This window comes from Natator depressus, chromosome 7, assembly GCF_965152275.1.
Source record: "Natator depressus isolate rNatDep1 chromosome 7, rNatDep2.hap1, whole genome shotgun sequence".
Lineage (NCBI taxonomy): Eukaryota > Metazoa > Chordata > Testudines > Cheloniidae > Natator > Natator depressus.
The window spans coordinates 84,903,252-84,925,672 of NC_134240.1; the positions used below are offsets into that span (position 1 = coordinate 84,903,252).

At 43.6% G+C, this 22,421-nt stretch overlaps 1 protein-coding gene across 3 annotated transcripts in view; it reads right to left on the minus strand.

The window, feature by feature from the left end:
• The window catches only part of P4HA1 (prolyl 4-hydroxylase subunit alpha 1), a 71,264-nt gene extending 53,566 nt beyond the window's left edge, over positions 1-17,698 (minus strand). For all 3 annotated transcript variants that reach the window (XM_074958981.1, XM_074958982.1, XM_074958979.1), the window contains exon 1: positions 17,437-17,698. The gene's annotated coding sequence lies outside the window, so the exon portion shown is untranslated. The remainder of the gene's footprint in view (positions 1-17,436) is intronic.
• Positions 17,699-22,421: the final 4,723 nt, after the last annotated feature.

Consider the following 22,421-nt stretch of genomic DNA (forward strand, 5'->3'; position numbering starts at 1 on the left):
CAGAACTAGACGGAATCAAAAACGAATCACAATATATTGCATCAAAGTTGATTTTTCCAGCGTAAATACAAAATACCTGTTTTCAACTGAGCCACTAAAACAAATGCCTATGGAATAAACATGATTGAAAGAGATCCCATATTGACAAATTCCATTAATAAATCATTCGTTCCCCATCATAACGTATATAATACATTTCTGAAGGCATACAGTATTTATAAGCCAGCTGATACAGTAGCCTCTAGTGAGTAACTGGTATTTCCTCCCATGAACTGCTGCCAAAGTTTTATAGCCTTTCAAAGTCCCGGACTTTCACCAGAGCCTAGAATTTTCTCCCTATAACTTCTTTCTGCGGGTTCAAATCAGGAGAGGAGAGGAGCAGGCTTGAGGAAAGAGAATGTGTGCTGTCCTCATCTTTCAGTATCCAATAGGAACACCACTTAAAAAAAAAAAAGTAGTCTTAAGTGCATTTACCATTTCCACAGAGGAGAAGGTCTGCGAAGCACAGAAGAGGCCCACAGCAGCTGACAGGAACAGTGAAGGCAGCACTGGCAACGGTGAGCTGCTATCAGAAACTATTGGATACCTATGAGGACCCCAGCACCAACAGAGCAGCATGGTGACTCCAGACCCTGATCTCCTGTAGAGCACCTGAGATCTACATGGATCTGTGAGATTTGGGGGCTAGAAATGTTGATGTTTCTACTAGAGCTGGGGAAAATATTTTAGACAAAGATCTGTTGAAAAACACAGTTTCGATCAACTCAAAAGCATTCACAAATTTGACCCCATTAGCTTCATCTCGGAAAAAGATTTTAGGGCTAGCTTCAGTGGTGGGGGGGGGGAGGGGGAGAGAGAGAGCACTCACGCGTGCACAAATGACTCTATAGATTAAAAGAAGAGCTCTGTGAAAGCTGGAAAGCTTGTCTCACTCAACAACAGAAGTAGGTCCAACAACAGCTATTACCTCACCCACCTTGTCTCTCTGAAGCTGGCCCTTAAAAAACAACTGAAATGGACTTTTCTGATTTGCTGATAAATTCTGAGGACTTTTCAAACTGAGTATTTCCCTGATTTTTCACTTCACTGGCCAAACAAAAAAAAAATTATTCACCCAAACAACCAGTTGGCTCTGCTAACAAGAATAAGCATTAGTATAAACTGTCACTACTGAACACCTGTTCTCTAACCAACTTGCAACAAGTACACAACCTATTATGAGAACCAGTGAACTGAGTCTGGGAACGAACATGGAAACTACACCTGTTTACACCAGGTCTGAAGTTATCACCAGAGCAAAATTTTCCCTGGTATAATTCCCCTGAAGCAGATCGAGTTAGTTACATCAGAAATTAATATGCTCCCCGAATGACCCAGTTCCGTTCTCCTTTATTCAAAGGAAGCTGCATCCACACACTTGGGACCCTTAAGGTGCCAAAAGAAAGTCTTCAGAGTAGAAACAGATTGCCTGGACTGTTAGGGGGTACATTTGTACTGTAGCTGGGAGCATGCCTCGCAGCCCAGGTAGACCAATTTAGTGTGCTAGCTCAGAGCTAGCATGAAAATAGCAGTGTGGACGTTGCTACACAGGTGCTGATTCAGCCACCCGAGATCAGACAGGCTTGGACTTGGGGAGCTAGCCCAAGCTACTGCCCGTGCAGCAACGTCTACACCACTATTCTGTGCTAGCTCTGTTTGAGCCAGTGTGCTAAAGTCTACCAAGACTGGGAGGAACACTCCCAGCTGCAGTCTAAACATACCCTTAATGTGACTGCTGAACTTCATATTTTATTTCCAAGGAAGTTCAGCACCTCCCACACATTCAACTGAAGCAAGCAAATAAATCTGTGCATTGACTACAAAGCACAAACAAAAAGAAAAGGAGTACTTGTGGCACCTTAGAGACTAACCAATTTATCTGAGCATAAAGCTCACGAAAGCTTATGCTCAAATAAATTGGTTAGTCTCTGAGGTGCCACAAGTACTCCTTTTCTTTTTGCGAATACAGACTAACACGGCTGTTACTCTGAAAGCACAAACAGTTCTACTACACTATAAATATTTGCTAACTTTGAATTATCAGTACTTGGAATACATTGAACTATCAGTACACTGTATATTCACACGAAATTCAAGAACAGAGTTTTTTGTAAGTTATCTACTTCAAACAAATTGATTGGAAAGGATCAGATGTGTCTCCTATGCCATGTGCATGAGCTGAAATCCTTCCACAATGTCAAACAATATCACAATGAGGTCTTAGAAACTGCTAGACTGATGTACCCTAGCATCAAAGTTTTCCCCCTTCACCTTCCCTCACAGCTTCTTCTAACAGCGTGTCCATCTCCCAGAAAGCTTCTCGCCCCAGCTGCAGTTGTATCCAACTCCCTCCAAACCCTCTCTCTCAACCATCCCACACTCTTTTCATTGCCTAGATCAGGGGTCTCAAAGTCCCGGCCATCTGCAGCCCGAGAACCTCCCCAACATGGCCCGCGGAGCTCCAGCAATTTGGGGCAAGATCTCTCCCTTGGCCCTGCCTGCCACCCCAGGGCGCTCCCCCGCCCACGCATCCCCCAGGCAATTTAAAACGGCCCGGGGCCCCTCTCACCACTGGCAGCGCACCAGAGCTGAGCAGCTTCCTGCACACTTGCTCCACATGGCTGCCGGCCCCTCCTTGCAGCCCCTGGGCAGGGCTGTGCCTCCGCGCACTGCCCCTGCGGCCAATGGGAAGGTGCAGGGGCGGTGCCTGGGGGCAACAGCATGCGGAAGCCCCCTGGCCCGGCCCCCCAGGTAAGCGCCGCACCCCCCCCTTCCTGAGCCTGCACCCCCATCCCCTCCCGCCCCCAAACTCCCTCCCAGAGCCTGCACCCCTCCTCCATCTGAGGGCCTGCAACCCCACCCCCAGCCGAGAGCCTGCACCCAGCAACCAAACTCCATCCCAAAGCCTGCACCCCCAGACCCCCTGCCCCACCCAAACTCCCTCCCAGAGCCTTAGGCAAGTGGGGGGGGTAGAGTTTTTTTGGGGGGTGGGGTGGAGTTTTGGGCAGCATGAGTGACATTATTGGCCTACTGGGAGGATTTGAGGACTGGCACTAAGGTAAATTGAGTTTGAGAGCCCTGGCCTAGATGGAATCTCTCCTGGCATCTCTGGATCCTCCCACAACCTCTATTACCATCCCAGAAGGCTTCCCTCCCTGCTGGAGCTCAGATATTCTGGGAAAAATATCTTACTTATAAAACCGGTAAGTTATACACGGTTTAAAGCATTCAAAATCGTGTTTTGTCTCCACTTCTTCTACATATTACTTGCAGTAGGATTGTAAAGCCCACCACAATTCCACCTACTCCCTCCTCCTGATCCCCAGGAATATCAGAAGATACTTTAAAATGTCAGGTTAAAGAAAAATAATCTCTCTTCTTCAAAATGTCTTGGATGTGTGTGTTCATGTCATGGGAAACATATATGCATGCATGCATACACACACACACAAACCTCAGAACAAATGGCATACTACCAAAAACAAAAAAAAGTTAAATAGAAACTTTACTTTTCTCCTCTTTGCCATTTGAAACTTCCAAGTCCTTCAATTGTCTTCTAATATAAATTCCAGACAGTTCTACAGTTTTCTCCTCTAAAATAGCTCCAGCTAAGATAGCAACCATAGGCGCCGACTCCGTGGGTCCTCTAGTGCTGGAGAACCCCTGGGGAAAAGTTAGTCGGTACTCTGCACCCACCAGCAGCCAAGCCCCTCCCCGCCCCCCCAAGCGCACCGCGTCCCCGCTCCTCCACCTACCTCCCAGCGCTTCCCGATGCCAAACAGCTGTTTGGCGGTGCTTCGGGACAGGGGAGAAGCGAGGACGCAGCACACTCAAAGGAGGAAGCAGAGAAGAGACAAAGACTTTGGGGAAGGGATGGAATGGGGTGAGGGCAGTGCAGGGGCATGGGTAGGGTTAAGCACCCACCAGGAACAGTGAAAGTCGGGGCCTATGATAGCAACCATCTCAAGATCACAATGACAAAGACATCCTCTGTAAGCAAATAAATAGATTTTCTTTATAACAGTAAGTACTGCTCCTAGAGGAATATGGGTGTAGCTTTTTGTTTTTAAAGGAACAGATCCCACACTTAGGTCTGCATCTCTCTCGTCCCAAGCAGAAGAATATTACATCTTTTTTAAAACAAGTGCTATAAATATTCACTCTCTACAGACTGATGGGAGATTGCAAGAGAGTTACTGTCAGAGTAAATGTGCAAAAATTTCAGTGGGAGAGTATAGGAAAAGTAAGTGACCCTGTGAACAAAGTAAAATTAAAGCAGTTATAGGCATACTAATATAATGCCATACCAATTATTCATATCTTGTTTAACTTGTCTTTGTTAAGCTCCCAGAGTGCTCCTTAGTTCCTCCTGTTAAAAATGTAGGTGTGTTTTAAAGAGGCATAATGCAAAAACTGCTATTCAGATCTCCCCAGAGGACTATATCAGAAAATCATGAGTTATCTAACTTGATAATCAGGGTTCAGTGTTTCATCAATTATCCTGTGCAGCTTCCCTAAATATACTCGTAGAAAATACAGCATAGCAGCAAGGAAAAAAACTGTTCACTTCTTGATGAAGCGTCTCAATTAGGGAGGTTTGTGCAAAGAAATCCTAATTTCTCTAACTGAATTTAGGGTTACCAAGGATACATCTCAGAAGGCAGTATAGTGTGGGTACCAGAACTTTAATTTTGAAGTTCTTTCAATCATGTAATTCCTTAGCAAGCAGTTCCCCAAAGATATACTGTTATGTATTGTCTTATAAGCAAGGATCCAACTGCAACACACCAGTTCTGATATCCGCACTCCACTAGTTATATACCAACACGATCTGATCCATTTAAAACATGGATCTAAAAGTTTAGGAGGTTGTTTATGGTCTTCTGTGTAGCCCAACGTGCCAACAAAAGGATCAGCTTTTTCAGCAACAAGGTAAGTCTTTCACCAAGTGAAATTTTATCCAAGGCTTTATTCTTGACCCTTCGTGTGCCCACATTAAAAGAAACTAAGCAAAATGTTGCCAGTTCCAAACTTCCTGCTTTTCCAAACTTGGATTAAACCTTAGCTTGTAATAACTGCTGAGAGGCGGCAAAGTTCCACAAAATCCTCTTCCATCCAATCACTCAACTGTTTTTAATAGTAGTATTTTCTTTGGAGCACCTGATCAGACCTCCACTTTCCTAACACCTTTGAGAGAGATGAGGCTGGAGTTAATTCTTTGCTTAGTGGAAGTCAAATAATGCTTTTCACCCTATCAGTGTTGAATTTTTGAAGGTGTGAAATAAGGTACTTATTTGCCCAAATCACTGAAGTATCCGAGTGTCTTACAACCTTCAATGTATTTATCCTCACAATACCGCAATGTGGTAGGGAAAGTGATATTAGCACCATTTTACAGTTAGGCAGAAAGTCTGTCTACACATATAGCTATTCTAGTATAGCTGGTCTGCTTTAAAATTCATGTCTTACCTTACTCTAGAAAAGTGGTGCTCAAACTTTTCCAGTCATGCTTCCCCCGCACTTACCAGTAACGGAATCGGTCCATGCCCCCCCTCCATTACAGTATAGCCAAGGCTTCCTCAGCAGCAGAGCTTGGGCTGAAGGCGGAGCTGGGGGCGAAACTGGTCTGGGGATGGAGAAGGAATGAGGACAGAGGTGGGCTGGGGCCAGAGCAGAGGTCAGAATGGAGCTGCAGCCAGAATCGGAGCTGGTCTGGGGGCAGAAAAGGAGTGAGGGTGGAGCAGAACTGGGGGGCACTCCCTCCTCATCCCCACATAGGGGCTGGCCCCAGCCCCACACATCCCCCCCAAATAACATTCCTCCTCCCTCCACACTTTGAGAGGCGCTGCTCTAGAATAACCTCATGGACAAATCTTAAGTGACTTGCCCAGATCATTCAGGAAATCTGTAGCAGAGCAAGGAACTGAACCTGGCTCTTCCACATGCCAAGCTAATGCCCTAACTACTAGACCACCCTTCATCTGACACGTCACGCTGCAAAATTTTTATGACCCCAAATTCAGGACTTGTAACAATACAGTATGATATGCTTACGTTGGCTGTTCAGCATCTGAAGGTTGAGAATCAGCTATTTAAAATACACCTCTCCCCTGATATAATGAGACCCGATATAACACGAATTTGGATATAACGCGGTAAAGCAGCACTGGAGGGCGGGGCTGCGCGCTCCAGCACGTCAGCGTATCTGGCTCCAACACGCTGCTCTGAGCAGCGTGTTATGGGTGCCGAGCCAGGGCCGAGGGGTTGGATAAGGGGCAGATGGTCTCGGGGGTGTTGGATGGTTGGAGGTTTTGGGGGCAGGGTGGTCGGGGACAGGGGCATTGGATAGGGCATGGGAGTCCTGGGCGGGCCTGTGAGGGGGAGGAGGTGTGGACAGGGGTCAGGGCACTCAGGGGACAGGGAGATTGGGGTCCTGGGACAAGGAGCAGGGAGGTCTCTGGAGAGGGTAGTCAGGGGACAAGGAGTGGGGGGGTTTGGATGGGTCGGGGGTTCTGAGGGGTCAGTCAGGGGGCGAGAAGTGACTATTAATAATGGAGATGCTTGAGGCCAAAGCAAAGTTCGATATAATGCAGTTTCACCTATAAAACGCGGTAAGATTTTTTTTGGCTCCCGAGGACCACGTTATACCGGGGTAGAGGTGTAGTAATAAAGCTAACCCCAGTGAACTTTCCTGATATGAAGAGGCTTAAAAAGGAACAAGTCAAATGTGAAGGAATTCTTTAATATTTGTGTAACATACTTGGACATAAGCTAAAAGGGAAAGCTCAGGAGAATGGAGACAAGCTTTAGAACTGCTAAGGAAAATACTGAGGTCGAGATGGGAAATGACGGACACGAAGCTGTTCAGACAGAAGAAGAAAAATCCTTTACTCGTGGAATTCCTAAAGGCAGCAGTGTTAAAAGGGTTGACATTTGGGGGAGGAAGCATGGGCTGTTATAGCAGAAATAAGGGGGGGGGGAAATCAAATCAGTATCTTAGATGTCTGTTTACTAATGCGAGAAGAATAAGCAGGAAGAACTCAAAATGCTAGTAAATAAACACAACTATGACATAGTTGGCATCATGGAAACTTGGTGAGAATACGCATGACTGGAAAATTGGTACAGAAAGGTACAGCTTGCTCAGGAAGGACAGCAAGGGAAAAAAGGGAGGTGATGTTGCCTTGTATATTAAAAATGTATACACTTGGACTGAGGTTGAGATAGAAATAAGAGACAGACTTGTTGAAAGTCTCTGGGTAAGGATAAAAGGGGTAAAAACCAAGGTGGTGTCATGGTAGGGGTCCACTACAGACTACCAAACCAGGAAAAGGAGGCTTTTTTTAAACAACTAACAAAATCATCCGCCCCCACCCCCAAAAAGAAGTCCTACAAAAAGTGGAAACTTGGTCAAATAACAAAGGATGAATATAAACAAACACCACAAGTATGCAGGGACAAAATTAGAAAGGCCAAGGCACAAAATGAGATCAAACTAGCTAGGAACATAAAGGGTAACAAGAAAACATTCTACAAATACATTAGAAGCAAGAGGAAGACCAAGGACAGAGTAGGCCCGTTTCTCAATGAGGGGGAAAGACAATAACAGAAAATGTGGAAATGGCAGAGGTGCTTAATGACTTCTTTGTTTCGGTTTTCACCAAGAAGGTTGGTGGCGATTGGACATCTAACATAGTGAATGCCAGTGAAAATGAGGTAGGATCAGAGTCTAAAATGGGGAAAGAACAAGTCAAAAATTACTTAGATAACTTAGATGGTTTCAAATCACCAGGGCCTGATGAAATGCATCCTAGAATACTCAAGGAGCTGACTGAGGAGATATCTGAGGAGATATTAGCAATTATCTTTAAAAAGTCATGGAAGACGGGAAACATTCCAGAAGACTGGAAAAGGGCAAATATAGCACCCATCTATAAAAAGGGAAATAAGGACAACCTGGGGAATTACAGACCAGTCAGCTTAACTTCTATACCCAGAAAGATAATGGAGCAAATAATTAAGAAATCAATTTGCAAACACCTAGAAGATAATGAGGTGATAAGTAACAATCAGCATGGATTTATCAAGAACAAATTGTGTCAAACCAACCTTATAGGTTTCTTTGACAGGGTAACAAGTCTTGTGGATTGGGGGGGTGGGGGTGGTGGAGAATGCGGCAGATGTGGTATATCTTGACTTTAGTAAGGCTTCTGATACTGTCTTGCATGACCTTCTCGTAAACAAACTAGGGAAATACAACCTAGATGGAGCTACTAAAAGGTGGGTGCATAACTACTCTCTAGGAACGATTTTCCAATCAGTTATATCAGTGGTTCACAATCATGCTGGAAGGACATAATGAGCGAGGTCCCGCAGGGATCAGTTCTGGGTCAGGTTCTGTTCAGTATCTTCATCAATGATTTAGATAACGGCATAGAGAGTACACTAATAAAGTTTGCAGATGATACCAAGCTGGGAGGGGTTGCAAGTGCTTTGGAGGATAGGACTGAAATTCAAAATGATCTGGACAAATTGGAGAAATGGTCTGAAGTAAACAGGATGAAATTCAATAAGGACAAATGCAAAGTACTCCACTTAGGAAGGAGCGATCAGTTGTACACATACAAAATGGGAAATGACTGCCTACGAAGGAGTACTGCAGAAAGGGATTTGGGGGTCATAGTGGATCACAAACTAAATATGAGTCAACAGTGTAACACTGTTGCAAAAAAGCAAACATCATTCTGGGATGTATTAGCAGGAGTATTGTAAGCAAAACACGAGAAGTAATTGTTCTGCTCTACTCTGCACTGATTACGCCTCAACTGGAGTATTGTGTCCAGTTCTGGGCGCCACATTTCAGGAAAGATGTGGACAAATTGGAGAAAGTCCAGAGAAGAGCAACAAAGTGATTAAAGGTCTAGAAAACATGATCTATGAGGGAAGATTGAAAAAATTGCATTTGTTTAGTCTGGAGAAGAGAAGACAGAGGGGACATGATAAGTTTTCAAGTACATAAAAGATTGTTAGAAGGAGGAGGGAGAAAAATTGTTCTTCTTAACCTCTGAGGATAGGACAAGAAGCAATAGGTTTAAATTGCAGCAAGGGCGGTTTAGGTTGGACAAAAACTTCCTAAAAACCGTCAGAGTGGTTAAGCACTGGAATAAATTGCCTAGGGAGGTTGTGGAATCTCCATCATTGGGGATTTTTAAGAGCAGGCTGGACAAACACTTGTCAGAGAGAATACCTGAGTGCAGGGAACTGGACTACACAACTTCTTGAAGTCCCTTACAGTTCTATGAAGAGATGAGGGGCTGGTTTTTTTTGTTTTGTTTTTTAAAAAATATTCTCATCTCTACTTCAGGCTGGTCTACACACAAAATGATACTGAAATAAGAAGTGTGAATTAAGCTGATTTGGTTATTTCTGTGCAAGTATGTATGCATGCTATTTTGGAATTAAAGCCGCTTAAACTATTTTAGTTAAGTTGGTAATTGACCAACTTTAATTAAAATTAACTCTAGGTACTTCCAATTTTGAAACAGAAATGTCTACATACAGACTTGCACAAAAATAAATAAAATCAAATGATAAAAAACAAGAGGTATGAATTAAAACTGATTATTGTAGCACCTACCTAGTGGCTCTAGTCACAGACTGTGATCCCATTGTGCAAGGCATTGTACAAACACAGAACAAAAAAGATAGTCTCTCCCCAAGGGACTTACAGTCTAATTCTGACAACAAACAACAGATAGAGACCAGGATGGCTAAAGAGTTTTAAATCTGTTTTTATTTAATTTAAATATAGGGGTTTTAAACTCTTTAAAAGTAAATTTAAAATTGACAATTATGTTAAGATCTAAATGTATTATATTAAAAGCATTCAAATTAAATAAAAAAATATTGAACAGTACATGTTTGCTGCTTTGTTTTAAAAAAAGTCAGACCTCGTGAACTGGTGGAAGCCCCTGACTAAGCACCTGGAATCAGTTTGCTGCAATTCTAAACCAGATTTTCATTTCAGTTTATTCAATTAGCTCAGTGCAAGGACGAGTTCATTCAGAAGTTAAGAAACCAATCGAAAAAAGCAGGAAAGTTTGTTTTCCTTTTCCAATCTATGAATAAAAACTAGTGAGGAGAGGATGAAATCTACTAGTTCTAAAATCTTGAAGGACATGGTGACAAAAAAAAAAAAATAATCACTTCAATTCCCTAACAGGTAGTACTTTATTTAATAAATTAGTTTTTAATTTAAAAAATTGTAATTATTTTTCCTTACATATCCAGCACACTTAAGGTAATTTAATTTAAAAAAATTAAAATGTTGGGTTTGTGCATTTAATTGAATTTCCATTCAAGTAGAGCGTGACACAAAGCACCAAAAAACAAAAACACCTATATAATTGCTTAAATAAATTAGTCCAGATATAGTGTCTCTTCCCACTTAGCAAAAACAACAACCAAGTTTAGTGTAAAGGCTATGTTTAGTTGCAAATCTACGTTACAATGGTTACCAACCTGTCATAAATATAAAGGGAAGGGTAAACCCCTTTAAAATCCCTCCTGGCCAGAGGAAGTCTCCTCTCACCTGTAAAGGGTTAAGAAGCTAAAGGTAACCTCGCTGGCACCTGACCAAAATGACCAATGAGGAGACAAGATTTTTCAAAAGCTGGGAGGAGGGAGAGAAACAAAGGGTCTGTGTGTCTGTCTATATTCTGTCTTTGCCGGGGATAGACCAGGAATGGAGTCTTAGAACTTTTAGTAAGTAATCTAGCTAGGTACGTGTTAGATTATGATTTCTTTAAATGGCTGAGAAAAGAATTGTGCCGAATAGAATAACTATTTCTGTCTGTGTATCTTTTTTGTAACTTAAGGTTTTGCCTAGAGGGGTTCTCTATGTTTTGAATCTAATTACCCTGTAAGGTATCTACCATCCTGATTACAGGGGGGATTTCTTTATCTCTATTTACTTCTATTTTTATTAAAAGTCTTCTTGTAAGAAAACTGAATGCTTTTTCATTGTTCTCAGATCCAAGGGTTTGGGTCTGTGGTCACCTATGCAAATTGGTGAGGCTTTTTACCAAACCTTGTCCAGGAAGTGGGGTGCAAGGTTTTGGGAAGTATTCTGGGGGGAAAGATGTGTCCAAACAGCTTTTCCCCAGTAACCAGTATTTGTTTGGTGGTGGTAGCGGCCAATCCAAGGACAAAGGGTGGAATATTTTGTACCTTGGGGAAGTTTTGACCTAAGCTGGTAAAGATAAGCTTAGGAGGTTTTTCATGCAGGTCCCCACATCTGAACCCTAGAGTTCAGAGTGGGGGAGGAGCCTTGACACAACCAATGAGAATTTTTCTTTAGGAAAACAACTAAAAAGTACAAATGCAAAACTTGATTAGAATTGATTATTTTAAATCAATATTTCCTGTTTGCTGATTCAAATCATCATTAAAATCAGTTATTTAAAATCGCTTTGATTTAAATCAATCCACCCTGATATAAACTGACAGGGGAGCACAACTATGAGACAATATTGTTCAGCTTCATAGGCAGTACAAGTCTGAGCACGGATGCAGTCTGTGACTGGGCTTAACTACCATCATCGGCAAGGCAAGGCAAAGGACCCATATAGTCATGCTCCAAATTTTTTTTTGGGGGGGGGGTGGGAGGGATCTAACCACATCCTGGATAAAAGAGGCGGAGCTAAGCCATATAAGTAGACTGAGGCTTGGTCTACATGATAGACTTCGGTCAACATAAGGCAGCTTATATCCCTAGCAACAGCAGGAAGTCCTGGGGGGCCGCTAGACTCCCGGTGGCAGGGAGCCAGGCTCCCGGCACAGAGTTTCATGTGGAGCACCCCCCCACACTGCCCCTCTTAAGTCGGTGGAAGCCCTCCTGGTAAGGACACACACTACTGACAGAACGAGGGTAGTCTGGGCATGAACCACCACAGTAATAAGTTGACCTAACGTACCCTGAAAGAACACAGCTGGAAAAAGACTGTAGAGGAGACCGGTCTCTCTGACAGAGAGGAGTCCTGATCCAGGGTCTACATGGGTAAGGGAACTGGAGTCAAATACAGGAATAGCAAAAAACACTTGCAGTTTGGAGTTGAGCTCAGAACTGGTAAAGGACCTTTTGTTTAGTCCTGAACCCCAGAAGCAAACTGAACTGTTACATAACTCTGCCACAGGGTTGAGCCAAAAAGATCCAGTGCAGGAGTCTGGGTAAGAGACTGTCTGAGAGGAATCGCCATGGCTGGGAAAGTGGCCACCAGGAGGGAGTGCTAGAGGCCAAGTTTCCTGCAACTACTCCCAGTGGAATTCTGTGCCAAAAAATTATGTACACAATATTTAAAAATTGTGCAAATTTTATTTGTCAAAACAACACTATATAATCATGCCAGTTTCAATTATTTTGGCAATTTATTTCAAAATAAATATCAGCAAGTATGTCTGTAACAATACAGACAAAAATTCAAGTTGCCCCTGCCCAGACCAGCCACTCACACCCCCTCAGGCATCCTTAACTCTAGGGCACCCCCTCATGGCTAGGTGCACAGTTGCAGGTACTCCTGGGGGAATTCTGTGCCACTGCACAACGCATTTTGCAGAAATTAGTGTTGTGTGTGCAGAATTTCCTTCCTCCCCTCCCCCAGAAATGGGCTGCAGAGCTCCTGGCTGCCACTAGCGGCCGCTGGACCCAGCAGAGCCCAGCTTGCAAACAGAAGACAGCACCAGAGGGGAGGGCGAGGGAGCTGGAGGGTTCCTGGCAGCTGCAGTTCCCAGCATGCCCTAAAGGACATGACAGCACACAGGAAACTCTATGCAAGCCCAGGACCAGCATCAGGCTGTTTCTCCCTCTGGATCCCTGGGCTCTAGGAGGGTAGGAAGTGAGCGTGTGTGGGCTGGGAGGGGGGCCCTACAGAGCTAGCCTGAGGGGAGTAAGGGGTGAGTGTGTCTGGGCCAGGGAAGCCCCAAAGCTGGGCTCTGGGGGGGAGAGGGAGTGTCTCTAGGCGGGGGGCCCCCCCATGACTGGGCTCTGGAAGGGAAAGGACAGAGAAACAGGAACTCTGGTTTCTAACTCTCTGCTCCTGGGGGAATCTGTGTGTATGTCTTATTCGTTACAGACATACTTGCCAATAGCTATTTTGAAATAAATTACCAAAAACAACTGAAACTGGAGTGATTATATATTTTGACAAAATTTGCAGAATTTTAAAATATTGTGTGCGTAATTTTTAACTTTTTGGCACAGAATTCCCCCAGGAGTAGGATTTACACCCTGTCTATATTAGAGTAGTTACACCAATGCAAACCCCTAATGTAGCTACACTACACAGGTGTAAGAGCAGGTTTCAGAGTAGCAGCCGTGTTAGGCTGTATTCGCAAAAAGAAAATGAGGACTTGTGGCACCTTAGAGACTAACAAATTTATTTGAGCATAAGCTTTCGTGAGCTACAGCTCACTTCATCGGATGCATTCAGTGGAAAATACAGTGAGGAGTTTTTTATACACACAGAACATGAAAAAATGGGTGTTTATCATGCATACTGTAAGGAGAGTGATCACTTAAGATGAGCTATTACCAGCAGGAGACGGGGGGGGGAGGAGAAAACCCTTTGTAGTGATAATCAAGGTGGGCCATTTCCAGCAGTTAACAAGAACGTCTGGGGGAGGGAGGGAGGGGGAAATAGTTTTACTTTGTGTAATGACTCAACCACTCCCAGTCTCTATTCAAGCCTAAGTTAATTGTATCCAATTTGCAAATTAATTCCAATTCAGCAGTCTCTCGTTGGAGTCTGTTTTTGAAGTCTTTTTGTTGTAATATTGCGACTTTTAGGTCTGTAATCGAGTGACCAGAGAGACTGAAGTGTTCTTCAACTGGTTTATGAATGTTATAATTCTTGACATCTGATTTGTGTCCATTTATTCTTTTACATAGAGACTGTCCAGTCTGACCAACGTACACGGCAGAGGGGCATTGCTGGCACATGATAGCATATATCACATTGGTAGATGTGCAGGTGAACGAGCCTCTGATAGTGTGGCTGATGTGATTAGGCCCTACGATGGTGTCCCCTGAATAGATATGTGGGCACAGTTGGCAACAGGCTTTGTTGCAAGGATAGGTTCCTGGGTTAGTGGTTCTGTTGTGTGGTTGCTGGTGAGTATTTGCTTCAGGTTGGGGGGCTGTCTGTAGGCAAGGACTGGCCTGTCTCCCAAGGTTTGTGAGAGTGATGGGTCGTCCTTCAGGATAGGTTGTAGATCCTTGATGATGCGGTTGGAGAGGTTTTAGTTGGGGGCTGAACGTGACGGCTAGTGACGTTCTGTTATTTTCTTTGTTGGGCCTGTCCTGTAGTAGGTGACTTCTGGGTACTCTTCTGGCTCTGTCAATCTGTTTCTTCACTTCAGCAGGTGGATACTGTAGTTGTAAGAATGCTTGATAGAGATCTTGTAGGCGTTTGTCTCTGTCTGAGGGGTTGGAGCAAATGCAGTTGTATCGTAGAGCTTGGCTGTAGACAATGGATTGTGTGGTGTGGTCTGGGTGAAAGCTGGAGGCATGTAGGTAGGAATAGCGGTCAGTAGGTTTCCGGTATAGGGTGGTGTTTATGTGACCATCGCTTATTAGCACCGTAGCGTCCAGGAAGTGGATCTCTTGTGTGGACTGGTCCAGGCTGAGGTTGATCGTGGGATGGAAATTGTTGAAATCATAGTGGAATTCCTCAAGGGCTTCTTTTCCATGGGTCCAGATGACTAAGATGTCATCAATATAGCGCATGCAGAGTAGGGGCATTAAGGGATGAGAGCTGAGGAAGCATTGTTCTAAGTCAGCCATAAAAATGTTGGCATACTGTGGGGCCACGCGGGTACCCATAGCAGTGCCGCTGATTTGAAGGTATACACTGTCCCCAAATGTGAAATAGTTATGAGTGAGGACAAAGATGTAAGAGCATTGCTTATGACGGTGCAATTACCTTGATCCAGTGTAGGATCAGATTATTAACACAGGTGTAAGCCCCACTTTAAAGCTATGCAGTGCATTACAGCAATGCAGGGAGTTTGTACTGATGTAACTACACTAGTGGAAATCTCTCATACATAGGCAGAACCTCATTTGCCAAAGGGACTCATAGCAAGCAGTGCAGAACAAACTATTTGCTTGAGACTGACATTCCTTCTGCAGACTCCCAGCCCCAAACTAATGGAGTGAGCTGGAAGGGAACACAGGGCTCCTTCGCAGCAATGCACAGGCCTATTAGGCCACCCACCAGCTCACAACTGGACATTAAGAAAATTATTTGTAAAACATTTGATATGTTTACTATAAACAAACATCAGGGGGTTTCTCTATCATGTTTAGCTGGGTTACTACAGTAATTTGCTTCTGAATTTTCCTATATTCATACAACAGTATTACTAAAAAGGTACATCTAGTCTGATATTTTCTTTTGCCTTTGCTCTAGCTTACATTACAGCCTGGTCTACACCTAAAACTTGGGTCAACCTAAAAACTTTGCTCAGAGCTATGAAAAACTTCACACCCTGTGCGATGTCATTAAGCCAACCTAACCCCCACTGTACATGCAGCCAGGTCGATGATAGAATTCTTCCATCGTGGTAGTAAGCGTGTAAGCTATAGTGACATACCTGCAAGCTCTCCCCCGCCAGCTAAGAGCAGCTAGCAGGAGCTGTGCAGCTGTAAGGTTCATAGTGTAGACCCAGTCTTACAAGCAGAAAAAAAAAGTTGTCTCTAGTGTAACCTATGTCCAGTGCTAGTTTGGAAAGTACTGCATTACAAAGTTAAGGTCAGAATGAACGAAGTGGTCTTTTTCAGGATCTTAAACATGAAAATAAATTTACCAAGCCTCTCGCAATTAAACTGCTTGCCACAAGATAAAAAAGTTATGATGTATGCAAAGCTTCTGCTGACCCAATCATCGTCTACAACTCATACTCCCACTTAAGCATAAGCTACAATTAAATCTAGTTCAATTTAAAATGTCATTTATATTTTGCTTTTAACAGTTATGTACATAACTGAAGTCCGTTAAACTGAGTTTTGTAGGAACAAAAGTACATTTAAAATTCTGTTTAGTCTCAGCTAACTGAGAGGGTAATGCAACTTTAAACTTCTCAAAATAAGAACTGCTTAGACTAGCAGTTCCAGATAAAATCACAAGTAGCTTGGAGTAACCTCTTTCTCTGAAAAAATTGACCAAAAATTAGAAGAAAGTAATGGGATTTGTGTAATGTCAGGTTTTTCACATCTGTATATTTTTGATTAAACTGCATGCTCTTTATTCATTTTATGTATCACTAACTGTAAATAGGGGAAAATGAAATAAACTTCTTTCCAGAAGTTTATAAAGCAAGCAAAAGGTTAGTGAAAGAATGCTACTGCCACGTATCACCCCCTCCCCCACTCACGTAATGGACATTTCGTCTCTCCAAATTTCTTTCCAATGGGAATCTCAAAAAAGAACTACACCTCTAAAATAAACTAGAAAATCAAAATTTTGTACAGTATGTAATCCTTGCTTGCGACAACTAATTCTTGATTCTCATGTCTTTTCCACTGCTTGCAGAGATCACTCTACAGAGCTCAGCATAAAAACATATTCCTAGCATCTGATGCACAAATAAAATTAGCCCGAAAGCTTATTACAAGTTTTTTCCCCTTCTAATTTAAAGAAACTGCTTTAAACAGCCCCAATGCAATTCAGTCTGCTAAAGACTGGAAATCAGGAGTTACAAGGAAAACCCATGTGTGTAACCTCCAGCTACAGTATTCTTGTTTAAACAAACATAGTTAATATGCTCTCTGGTGCCATGACAATGGGCACAGGCTAAGAATATGGATGGAAAATGCATTCCATAACTGCACTTGACTAGAGAAGAAGTCTGATCCCATTTCAGAAGTAGCAAACACGTGCGCATCTTGATCAATACGCAGAATAATCTGCTGCAAATATGCTTCCTTCACGGAAAGAAGATTCGGGATCAGCAGGAGAACGGAGCTCCTAAAGTGGGTGGATGACTTCATCTGCCTGGACCCCCCCCATCCCTTCCAGCTGGGCCCGAGAGAGGCTGCTGGCGCGGCTCACGGCCAGAAAAGACCCTCGGACCCGCTCCGGACCGCACAGGTTCTCTCAGGGCCCGCGAGCTCCCGCCGCTTTTAACACCCCACCCCCGCCACCCGGCGGGTCCGGCCCGCCGCAGAACCCCCACGCGGGTGGAGCAGGCTCCTGATGACAACAGGCGAGAGGCGTGAGGGAAAAGCAGCCGCGGCCCCAAGGGAAGAGACTCCCCAGAAAGGCCGCCTCGGCGGGGACAGGCCGCCCGCGGCTCCCCTCACGCCCCGGGGGCGGGGCAGCAGGTCGGGCGGCGCCTCACCTGCGGGAAGGCGGCTGCTGGCTGCTCCTGCTGGGACACGGGCCCCGCTCTCCCTACGCCGCGCCGAGCCGCGGGTAGACACGGTAGGATCTGGCGTGTGGCGCAGCCCAAGAGCCCCCCTGGGCCTCTTCGGAATCTTTATATCGGCCGGGCCCGTGTCGCTCCGCCCGCCGATGGGGGGGGGCGGCCACAGCTGCTGGCCACGCTGCGTCTACGTGAGCTCGAGCACAGCAGCAGCGCCCTGCGCAAGCGCAGCAGCCTGTGGGGGGCGGTCACCCTGCAAACTATGTGGGCGTGGCTTGTTCGGGGGCGTGGCTGCGTGCGCACCTCGGGCTGGAGCAGTGGGCAAATTGCATGGTCCCCCGGCAGCTGCATGCCCCCCCCCTTACCCCAACGCCACCCCAGCCCCTGATTGTGCCCTCTCCCCTAGCGCAGGCCCATGAGAGAAGAGTTAGGATTTACCGTGGGGGCAGGATGGAGAGAAACTGAGGCAGGCTCTCCACACAAAGTAGAGGCATCCAGTGCTTTCAGTTGCTGGGGCTCAAGCAATATTTTTACTTTCATAATTGATACAGCAAACCCTGAGGTGCTGGGCACAGGCACTGCGTCAGTCTTCTGTTGGGGAAGGCTTCACCACCAGACACTCCCCAGAAGGTTGGGGGGGAGCACTGCTGCCTGTACCAGGTCCCTCCCCACTCTGCCTCTTCCCCTGAAGCCCCTCACTGCTCACGCCCCTCTCCTCCCGGTAGCCCCCCCTCACTTGTAGGTAGCATTGTTTCTGGCACTCCAAAGGCAGTGAGCAAGCATGCCTGCACAAGGAGGTGATCTGCATAGCATCTATGGCATTTGTTCTCCTGCATGGCTAGTCCTTTTGGGGGAGGCCTCCCACAGCCTCTTATACACCCCACCTATGGTACTGGGGCTATGAATTGCCCAGCCTGGAGGCACCAGGGAATCGGGATCAGTCCTGGCACTAATTAAGCACAGGAGGTACCTACCTACCATGGAAAGATATGCTCCAGCTCACATAACCAAAAGCTCCTTATATCCAATATGCTGAGTTTAGGGTAACTAACTATGGACTTTAGAGAGGACCATGTTGCATGAGTATTCGTACAACCCTCATTCAGTTCTCACAGCCCTGTGGCCTATGCTCCTTTCCCAGCAGCAATAAGATCACTGTAAATAGAATGGGATAGAGCTCACATGGTCATTTAATTTTTTGGCAGGATAAAAATGTCAAATGTCAAAAATTTCTCAATCAGAAAACCCAAATGCTTTGACAAAAACCAGACATTTTAGATAAAGATAGAAACTTTCACAGAAAAACGAATGAAAAAATATATGAAAAAAAATGTAGTCAAAAGCCATTTTTCATTTGAAAAACAAAGTTCTGAGACACTTTTGGCCACCACTTGTTGGAAGCATTCACTGGGAGTCATTAAATCTTTGGTACATACTGTAATCTGGTGTCTTTCATAATGGCTGTAGTTAGCCAGAAGCAACTATTGACAATACCTCAATGTTTCCCTCATATCAGGTATCCTTTATCAGGATGTATAGGTCATTGCTCTTACCTTGCTGATGCCTAATGCCCCAAAGGAGTAGTGCAATTCTTGGAGATGTGAACAGTTGAATATTGAATACAAGTAGCGAGGTTATTTTACCTGTGTATTTGGCAGTGGTGCAACTGCTACCGGAATACTTTGTCCAGCTCTGGACAATTCAAGAAGGGTTTTGGTAAATAGGAGAGGGTTCAGAGAAAAGATACAAGAATGATTAAAGGATTAGAAAACATGTCTGTGTCCTCTTGGGAATAAGGTATTGAACAAGCAAGTCAAAATAAAGATTGGCAATAAAATGGAGGGGAGAGATCACCCAAGAATAGAACAGTAAAGTCAAGAAAAAGTTTCATAAGGAGATGGACATCCAAAAGGCTGTCTCATTGCTTTCCCTCATCTTTCTCAGATTTAAGAAACAACGCAGAGTGTCACTTTTGCTCATGAAATACTCTGAGCCACTCATAAGGGTATTATTTAAATACCAGAATATAAGGAATGAAATCAAGGATTACAAATGTGCATTGACTTTATGATTGGGGGGAGAAAGAGTGGTGTAACCATGCACTAAAATAAAGATGTAAATAAGGGGAAGAGGAGTAGAAATATGGCTTAGTACAACTCTCCACAGGATGTTGGTCCTATTCAAAACAAAACAAAACAAACCACCCCACAACACTACTCTGGTTTTGCATGGAGTATATGTTGAGGTTCCCCCCAGAGGAACTTCATCATACCAGAAGAATGGACAGGTTTAGCCAGATCCATCTGGGACTTTGGTAAATCTCCACATTGTGAAGGGGCAAGAAATTTAGGGATTTTTTGGTTTCAGTATATTTGAGGGATTTAGGGGGAAAATAAGGAGGAAGGGACTGGGAAACTAAAAATAATTGTGTTCTCGACCCACTGTTAAAGGAGTCAGAAAGCAGTATAATGAAGTATAGGAAATCAGGCACTGACAATCTCTAATGAATTAACTTGATGTGGGACTCCAGGTGATGTCAGTCCAGAAGAAAGATTACTCCTTTTCAATATCCCGCAAAATATATGATAATTGATATAATTGTAATCTTTAGAACGTTGCTTAAAACAGCCTTGCTGTGCTGATTTTGTAACTCCTTGTCAGATCCTGCACCAGTTTTACTTATTAGAAACTGGCAAGACACACTTAGAACAAGAAGAAAATTAATCACCACACTTCTATATGACCAGAAAAGAGTTTAAGATAAACAATTGCATAATTTTCTGTACGGAAAACAATGCTGACCAGATGTTAAAAGGACTTTAGGGGATGTCTTCAAAGCAGTGATTAGGGACAGTTTAATTAACAAAGAAGTCTAAGTTAGAAAAAGAGAAAAAAGCAAACATTGCTCAGTCAGGTTGAAAAAAAATTAAAATTACTTCAGAAAAGTCGGTCTCAGAAAATATATAAAACATTAAGAGGACAGAAGCAAGTTAGACTTACTACAAACAGAAAAATCTCAACAGGCAATCATATTCTAAGTCAGGAGTTCTCAGACTTTATTGCACTGTAAACCCCTTCTGACAACAAAAATTACTACAGGACCCCAGGAGGGAGGAGCAAAATCTGAGCCCACCCAAGCCCCACCACCTTGGGGGTGGGAGCCAAAGCCCACGGGGGTTCATCCCCAGACAGGAGGCCTGTAATCTTAGCCCTGACACCCAGGGCTTGAAGCCTTTAGGCCCTGGGCCCCAGCAAGTCTAAGCCAGCCCTGGTGACCCCATTAAAATGGTGGAATTTTTTGGAGTTTACTGGAAGAGGGTCATCCCTCACCATCAAATCTGATAGTACTCAAAAAAAGTTCCCAGACTAAGGAAAGGAGAAGCCCCTTCAGTCAAAATTAAACTCAAAACGATATTAAAATAAGCAAAACAAGAGGAGAAAAGCTTAATATCACGAAAAGTTTTTTTTAATAGGACAATAAACAGTTTACATATTTAAAAGTAAGGAAAACAAAAGTTGGGACCTAAATAAGAGATAAAGACTAACAGAAATGATCTACTGGCAAGACAGAAGGAGAAGAAGAGGAGAAAGGGATGAAGAGTAGAAAATCATCAACAATATGCGATCAGTACCACAAAGCTGAAGAAAGTGATTGGTAGGTCTAGCCAATAAGAACATATAAGAATGGCCACACTGGGTCAGACCATCCAGCCCATCATTCTGTCTTCTGACTGTGGCCAATGACAGGTGCTTCAGAGGGAATGAACAGAACAGGTAATCAAGAAGTGATCCATCCCATCATCCACTTCCAGCAAACAGATAGGGACACTTAGGACATCCCTGATGTTGCATCCCTACCCACCCTGGCTAATAGCGATTGATGGACCTCCAGCTTTAGGGACTTCCATAGGCAAATAGATAATTGTTTATATACTAAGTTTCTCTCTGTTTAAGTTAAATAATTTTATAAGATTTTTGTCATAAAAGACTGGATTAATAAAAAAGGAAAACATGCCCTTATAGTGATTCAGCTCCTTGAGCCTATAGATACCAACATGCAGAACAAAAATTGATAATTGTCTCTTCAGTGTGGCAGACAACGGTATAACAAGATCCAGTGGCTGGAAATTGAAGCTAGACAAATTCAGATTAGAAATAGGACAAGTTTTTAACAATGAGGATAATTAACTATTAGAACATAACAGCGGTTGTGTCAGATTCAGCATCACTGGCAATTTTAAATTCAAGATTTAGTGTTTTTCTAAAAGATATGCTCTAGCTGAAAAAAATTAATTTAGGGAAGTCCTACGGCCTGTGTTAATGCAGGCAGACAAGATGATTACAATGGTCCCTCTGGCCCAGTGGCCTTATAATGTCAGGACTGCTTGAGACCAGGTCACTGGAGAGAGTGACACAGTGCAGATCTAAAAGATTTTCCTCTAGGCCTAAATAAGTATCTAAGCAACAATTATTCCCATTGTTCATTTTAAGGTATGAATACCACCATATTTTGAGTTGTACACCACTTTAAAGAGAGTAATCCACATGGCCTAAAACCACAATTGGTATTTTTTTAAAAATAAGTTCAGAGTTTAGTCTTTTCTAGCCCCTGGAAAAATGTCTGCTTATACACAATGAGTTAAGACTCTGCCTTCCAACTGTGTGGGTAATAGTCAGAGCAGTGATGAGTCCCACTAAAAATAAGATGACTTCCCATTTCTTAAAAATAAGCCTTCCCACTTTTCTGTCTAGGTAGCTTTCTAGCGAAAGAATTCCTACCACTAGCAGGAACATTGGAATAATACACACATATCTATCTGAAGATCAGTTAAAACACCATTATCAAAAGAATTCATAATATCTGAGATATGACTCCAGCCTCTATCGATTGCTTTTTTAAAAACTACACCGAAGGCATTTAAATTCTTACCAAGAATTAAAAAGAAAAAGGCCCATCTTTC